Source organism: Psammomys obesus, unplaced genomic scaffold, assembly GCF_907164565.1.
Source record: "Psammomys obesus unplaced genomic scaffold, mPsaObe1.curated_primary_1811, whole genome shotgun sequence".
Taxonomy (NCBI): Eukaryota; Metazoa; Chordata; class Mammalia; order Rodentia; family Muridae; genus Psammomys; species Psammomys obesus.
The window spans coordinates 16,073,928-16,081,221 of NW_026585894.1; the positions used below are offsets into that span (position 1 = coordinate 16,073,928).

At 44.9% G+C, this 7,294-nt stretch overlaps 1 protein-coding gene across 4 annotated transcripts in view; it reads right to left on the minus strand.

The window, feature by feature from the left end:
• The window catches only part of Fhl1 (four and a half LIM domains 1), a 63,476-nt gene extending 61,644 nt beyond the window's left edge, over positions 1–1,832 (minus strand). Inside the window, exon 1 of one of the 4 annotated variants that reach the window (XM_055599646.1) lies at positions 1,698–1,832. The gene's annotated coding sequence lies outside the window, so the exon portion shown is untranslated. Of the gene's footprint in view, positions 1–1,491; positions 1,560–1,680 lie in introns of those variants that run through there. The other 3 variants (XM_055599642.1, XM_055599643.1, XM_055599644.1) reach the window with 3 other exon arrangements.
• Positions 1,833–7,294: the final 5,462 nt, after the last annotated feature.

A 7,294-nucleotide genomic window follows, 5' to 3' on the forward strand; every position in this document is an offset into this window, starting at 1 on the left:
AAATCTCCTGCTGCATAAAGATTCTATTTGCCCTTAAAAATGTTAAATACATGTTTTTAAGAACTGAAGGTAGATTAGATTGGAACCATATGTAACCAAAATAAGAAAGCATTGTAATCTTAGTACATGTTAAGGCCCATAGTCTTTTTAATGCATATTCTTCTTAAGCAAATATGGGCATGAATTTCCAAAGACAAAATTACCAACCCAAGCCCCTGAATTTTTTTCAAGTGTATGGAATGGGGAGCAGCCTGTTCCTAGGGGTGAGTGAGGATGGGAACTCTTTACCCAATTCCATGTAACCAACAATTTAAACTTGCGCTATTCTGTAAATGTTCTCATTTCCGAGGAACATTACATTTATATTAAAACAGCCTTAATCAAGATAACAAAAAATATTCCCAGTATTCTATAAACTCTCAATACATTTGATAACAGAGAATTACAAGCAATTACAAAATGATATCTCCAATTAGGAAAACTGGATCTATTCCAAATTCAAATCAAAAGAGGCTCAGATCATCCCAATGACATAATTTAAATAAAGAGTACAGAGGATTACCAGCAAAGACATTTGTCCCACTCTGGCTTCTTTTCTACTTCTGAACTCTTGACCTTCAGGAAATTTAAAAACCAAATCTGAAGTCACATTCATACTCTTTCTTGTTTCCTGTTCCCAATGTGCCACCCTAGTTGTGTGTGGGGGGGGGGGGGCGGGGGGTCGCTGTAATCAGAATGAAACCAAGAAACTCAAAAGGCCCAAACGCAGAAAATACAGAGCACACTGTTTCCCTTGGCCTTTCTGATTCAAACCTCTACCTGGTTGTGGAAGACTAAGCAATGAGAATTTGAGAATCAGAAACCTCTTTCTCCGAACACAGGACTGCATTTAGTGAAAATTTCAAGCTTTTTGAAATGGAAAGGTCACACCCAGCAGCTTTCCTATCCCACCAAGGCTCAACCTAAGACCTTCCTCTTGCTTCCTGCAGTAGTTGAAATCCAGTCCCCTCTCCCCACCCCCATTCCCCATATCACCCCACTCCCCTTAGAGAGCAGAACCACGAACAGCCTTCTCCCTCCCTCACCATTCTCCTTGTACTACCCTACTCCCCCAACCATCCTCAAAGGAAAAATCACGCAGCTCCCTCAAAATCTACATGAATGAATCAAGCCAGGTTCCACCTTGCTCCCCAGCCTAACAGGCGCCATCCTTAATGGAAAACGAACGAAGTCCCCCCATCGTCATCATCATCCCCTGCTCCTCTCAACCGCTGCTAGCTATTCTTTAAAAGACGGGGGGGGGGAGCACCAAAGGTGTCCCCACCTCGCCCAACCCCCACTACCCGCCATCCTGGGTGAAAAAACTAAAAGCTCCTTCCCCTTACTCCCACCTTCTATCCTTGCAGAGGAAACACCCAGAGATGCGACCCCTGCTCTGTATCCCACCTCACAAGGTAGCGGAAGCCCTGGGGAGGAATTCTAGGCACGCACCCTAAGGGACCTTGGAGCCCCAGGTTCCGCAGCCCCCAACATGGGCGAGGCAGCCGAGGCCAGAGGCCACAGGTACCCAAGCCCTGTAGGTCGGCGCAGCCCGAAGCGGCGGCCGCTGAGTACAGAGCTGCGGCTCCCCAGGGACACGGGAAGCGCACACAAACGCACGCCGAGGGAAAGCGAGCTTACTGTCTGGGGATGCTCACCCGCACAGCTGTCTAGGCGGCACCAGCGGCCGCTGCTGCCAGCTCCGAGGCCAAAGCGTGGCGGCGACAGCGGCGGCTGCAGACTGAACCCCCTCAGCCGGGCGGTAGATGTAGGGCTTGGGAGGGGCGCACAGGGGAGAGAGGGGGAAGGAGCACGCGCGGGGGCGGGGGCGGGGGCGGAGGCGGCCCACTCGGGGAGGGGCGGGGCAGGGCAGAGCGCGCGTCCGCCTGGGTTCTGCCCGTGGCGCGGGCGCTGCGGTGCGGGGGAGCCCAGTCGGGCAAGCAAGGTAAAGGGGCGCGGCTGCGTGGGCACCGCCTCAGGAGAGGCTACGCTGCCTGCAAAGCACGCACGGGTGTATGCGGGAGGTGGCTGCCAGCCCGAGGTGGCGAGGCTTCCCGGAGCAGCACCCCCTGATAGCTTCTGAAGGGCACGAGGAGGGCGGGCCAGGGGCTCTCGCCTCCCCCTCCCTCGCGGTCGCGGGCTTTCTCTGGCTGCTGGGGAGTCACGAGTCACTGCAGGCAGCCGCGGCCAGAGCCTGGGAGGTGGGAGCAACAAAGAGAGGCAGCTAAGGTGGCCTCTCTCCTCTCCAGGGGCCTTGCTGATCTGCACACCCCATTACAGCCAGCGATTAGGGACCTCTTGGTTCCCATCACTCTGAGAGACACACCTCTCCCCGTAATAACACTCTGAACAGAAGGAAAAGAGCCTCTATCCAGGGGGCTTTCCATCATCCCTAAAGCACTCACGGCAGAGCTCCACATAGTGACTCCTTCTTTCACTCCTTCAGTTCAGTGAGCCCTCACCGTGGGCCAAGTACTGTGCCACATGCTGTACACACAGTGCAGTTGTGCATGCCTTCTGCCTTACTAGTGGAGGAAAGCAGATTATAAACAAGAAAATAATCATAGTTGAATAAACTGCAGGATTAACGGGGGTTGTAAGTAATGCGAATAAGAAGGTGGCATTTAATGTAAGCCTTGGAAGGTATAAAAGCAGTACCTTATAAAGAGAAAAAAAAAAAACTTTCCAAACAGGAGCAGAGGCAAGGAGGAGGATCACACCACGTGGAGGGAAGTACAAGAACTTGACAAAAAAGGGTTGAAGGAATTGCTGGTGAACTAGAGAAATGTGCTTTGAAATTTTTCCTTTTAACGAGGAACAGAAAGGAAAAGGACCAGGATGGATGAGTAGGGTAAAGTAAAACTTCAGTTTTCTGTAGTGAATGTGAAATGTATGAATATTCAGTAGGGAATATCTGGTAAGGCAAGAGAAAGGTTTGTTAAAGGAGTCCAAAGTCTTGATTATAAAAATAAAGGTCAAATAGGAGAAAATTGGTCCTTTATGCAGAAGCAGATGCTGTTGAGAGGTGGAGGGCCTGTGTATTTAAGCCAAGCAATGAAAACAGTGCTACTTTTACCCATGCTTCACAAAATAGGTGATGGCTGATAGCTGTATGCAAAATTCCTTTCTCCCGCTTGCTACCCCTGAGCCTAGGTCTCTTCTCATTCTGAGCCCTCAGAATCACTAAGATTTGTTATTTCTGGATTAGGAAAAGAAGTCTCATTACACATTTCTTAGGAAAAGAAGCTGATCTGCCCCAGGTCATCTTGGCAAGTCCTTGAACAATTAACTCCATTTCAAGCAGTTACCCTGCATAGCAGCCCTAGGCTCAACCAAAAAGAAATAGCCAAGAGCACTCACACCGGAAAGCTCTGGATGGCTCTGGACAGAGGGCCTGTTACTGGAGATTTTAGGTCAAAGCCTGGGCTCTGGCAGTCCTAACAAGATCAGCTCCACCACCTGTCTCTGCTATGCCTATTAAGGAAGCAAATAAGAGTGAAAAACAGAGAAAGGAAGGAGATTTACTCTGTGTAGTCACATTGAGAAGAGGAACAAATAAAGAGCTCTCATGACACCCAAGTCGATCTAACATGAGGATTAGAACTGAACAGAGAATGAGAAGTACGTGCAGATAAGTAGTGCTGAGTAAATGGTGTGATCGGACCTGTCAGTGACACACCACTAAGCTCCAAGCAGTTCCACAAGACTGTCTGACCTTAAGTTGTCAAAACTATGTGAAATCTCTTCTTGAAAAGCAGGTTCCCCTTTCAACCTTTTCCTTTACCCAGCATGAGATTCTTGGGAAGGCTGTGATTATTTCATTAATCAACTAGCCAAATGGAGGGGCACAAGTGTCTTTAGAACATCTCTTCTGGCAGGAAGTTACAGACCCTTTCTTAAGCAACTTTCTGTTGCTCAGTTGGTATCAGCTGTTGCTTTTCTTTACTTTCTTAATCCTTCCTTCTTTCCTTTCCTCCTTCCACCCTCACCATCTCTCTGTTTCACACCTTCCTTAGGGCTTCTTTCTTCCCTGCATTCCTCCCTTTGTAGAAATCCATCAAGCTCCCAGTAAATAGGCCTAAGTCACCAGATGTGCAATGTGGCCCACCTGTAACATCACCCTAGCTGAATCTGCACCCAAAACCAGCCCTGCCTTCCTCTTAACACTTCATCTTCTTGCATGGGAATTCAACCTCTGGAGGTCAAAGAAACAGATTATTTCACTCAAAAGACAGAAGCAAGATGGAAGGAAAGGAATGGTTCAAGTGGTGAGTTTGTGTGAGAAGAGTTTTTGTAATGTTCTAGTGTGAAGAACCAAAAAAAAAAAAAAAAAAGATTAGCTTAAATTCAGATAGCATAATTTGAGATCTGAGTATGCTTGGCTCTTTATTATTTTTAGAGCATGCAATAGACATGAGGAAAGAAGCATTCTCACAAGCAAGTAGTACTAAAAAAAGTTATATTTTTATTATGCTGACAGCCATTATACAATATTCATGCTTATTAATTCATATTAATTTCTTAACTATGGTCCTAAGCCTAGATCCCCAAGCATGCTCAAGCTAAGATATGTGTGACACCTAAAGAAGCTAAACAAGAAAGAGGACCATTGGTAAGATGATCAATCCTCACTCAGAAAGGCAAATGGGGTGGACATTGGAAGAGGGAGAAAACAGGAAACAGGACAGGAGCCTACTTGGTGAGGGCTTCTGAAAGACTCTACCCAGCAGGGTATCAAAGCAGATTCTGAGATTCATAGCCAAACTTTGGGCAGAGTGCAGGGAATCTTATGAAAGAAGGTGGAGATAGAAGGACCTGGAGGGGACAGGAACTCCACAAGGAGAGCAACAGAACCAAAAAATTTGGGCCCAGGGGTCTTTTCTGAGACTGATACTCTAACCAAGGACCATTCATGGTGATAACCTAGAATCCCTGTACAGTTGTAGCCCATGGCAGCTCAGTCTCCAAGTGAGTGCCCTAGGAATGGGAACAGGGACTATCTCTGACATGAACTCTGTGGCCTGCTCTTTGATCACCACCCCCACCCCCCCACCCCGGAGTGGGGAGCAGCCTTGTCAGGCCACAGAGTAAGACAATGCAGCCAGTCCTGATGAGACCTGATAGACTAGGGTCAGAGGGAAGGGGACTGGGGGAGGGGCAAGGGAGGAGATGAGGGAGGGTGGGGCTGGGAGGGGATGAGGGAGGGGGCCACAGCTTGGATACAAAGTGAATAAACTGTAATTAATAAAAAATAAATTTTAATAAAATGATATGTGTGACATATCTTAGCTGAAGGTTTCGTCTAGTCTCTAACAGAAGTCTCTGATTTCAGGGGTAGGATCCTGGGGGAGACTCTTCAGCCACAAGACAGATCCAGGTGGGGGCTCTCCAGATGTGCAGAGCAGAGCATTACTCTTGGACTCTGCTTATATACTGTCCAGTGGGGTGGGTGTCATGGGGTTGTAGGACTGTGTCTGGTTATCTTGAGTGAGTGATGTCACTGGGTTACAGCTATTTATTTATTTATCTATCTATCTATCTATCTATCTATCTATCTATCTATCTATTTATTTTTACTATGCTCATTAAAGATATTCAGTTTTAGTGCAATTCAGAGTCCCCTTGGAAGGAAATATGGAACATTTAACACCCAAAGCAATCAAGTCCTTTGCCATCTTTTCAAAAAGTACTGTCAGAGAGAATATAAGCTGTAAGAAATATAGCTCAGTGGTAGAATGCCTGCTTAGCATGAGGCCTGCACTGTAAGGAACAGAGAGAGACAGGACAGTGAATTCTTAGGACTAATCATTTTAAGTTATGAGAAGTATCAGTACAGTTTATATTCACCATCTGATTTACTCTCATATTAGATACTATGATTCCCATCTTACAGAGGAATAGAGTGAGGCTAAGTAAGTGTGGAGTCAGGATTTAAAAATAAAACATGGAAGCTCTAGTGCACACAGTCCAAACCAATAAGCTGCAGTTCCAAAACAACAAAAGAAGAATGCCCATCAGATTTACCACAGAAATCCTCATTGTTTAATTATTCAGGTAAGTTTTCTTATTCAGATCTGTTTTCGGAAAGTGTCATTCCTGAGCATCAAGATCCCCTTTCACAAGAGAACTTAAGACCTAAAACACTTGGTCCATTTCAGGTTCATCAAGCCTTATGGCAGTGATGGAGACCAACATGACCTCAGTCCATGCATCTAGTCAACCATATTTTCCACTCAGTCTATGCTGCATCAACCTGGGGACTAGAAGACCATGAAATATAGTCTCTTCATTTTCCTCTCTCTACCTTTGTCAATGAAGTTCATCTTGTCTAGAGCAGTTTCTGTGAATACCTCACCATTTCTACATTTCAGGAGTAGCTCAGCCTCTAGAGAGCCACAGTTGAACTATTCTAGGCCAATCCCCATACCAACCTACTTCCCTTCCTCTATTTCCTGTTTCTGTTGTTGATATGTCATCCCCAGTATTTAAAGTAAGCATTCTCATTACTTTTGATTCCCCCATTCAATAAGTTACAAAGTCTGGTAAATTCCCCTTCTGAAAAGAGCAAAGCTTCCATTCCTCTCCCAAGCTGCCCCTGAGAGAAGGAAAGAATTCGTTGATCCCATAGCACTGGGATTATGACATTAGCACAACAGGTAATGGTGGCATACCAAGTAATTTAATGAAATGATAAGCAATGCAACATGTCTTTCCCACTTACCCACTTAAATATCTATCCAGGTTCTTGGAATCTTGAAGTTCTTTTAAAGATATTTCTTGGAGGCAAAAAAAAAAAGAAGAAAAATAGTATAATAAAAGGCCATGCATTAAACGTTTTCTTTAACATATGATTCATTTTATTTTATTTAGACTCTATTTATCCATTCTTTCCAAGCCACATACACTGGAATATTTACAATGAAATGCAAAATATTATTCCAGAAAACATACTCTAGTATACATTGGCAAAAGATAAGTACTCTTCCTTTTTAACAAAAGCACAATTATCACACCTACAAGGAATTAACTAAAAATCCCTTGCAGTTAGGTTTCAGAATTCCCTAGATGTTTCAGTAGTGGTTTTGTACAGTTTATTTCTTCCAAAAGGATGTTTTTAAAAGCCTATTTAATTACACTTATTACTGAATTTTTAGCTAATGTTTCCTTGATGAATGAATGGATAAGTCTGTGAACAAATAAATTCTCATTACCATCTCTCTTTTTCTTCAACAGTTTGAATTTTATGCATTTTACA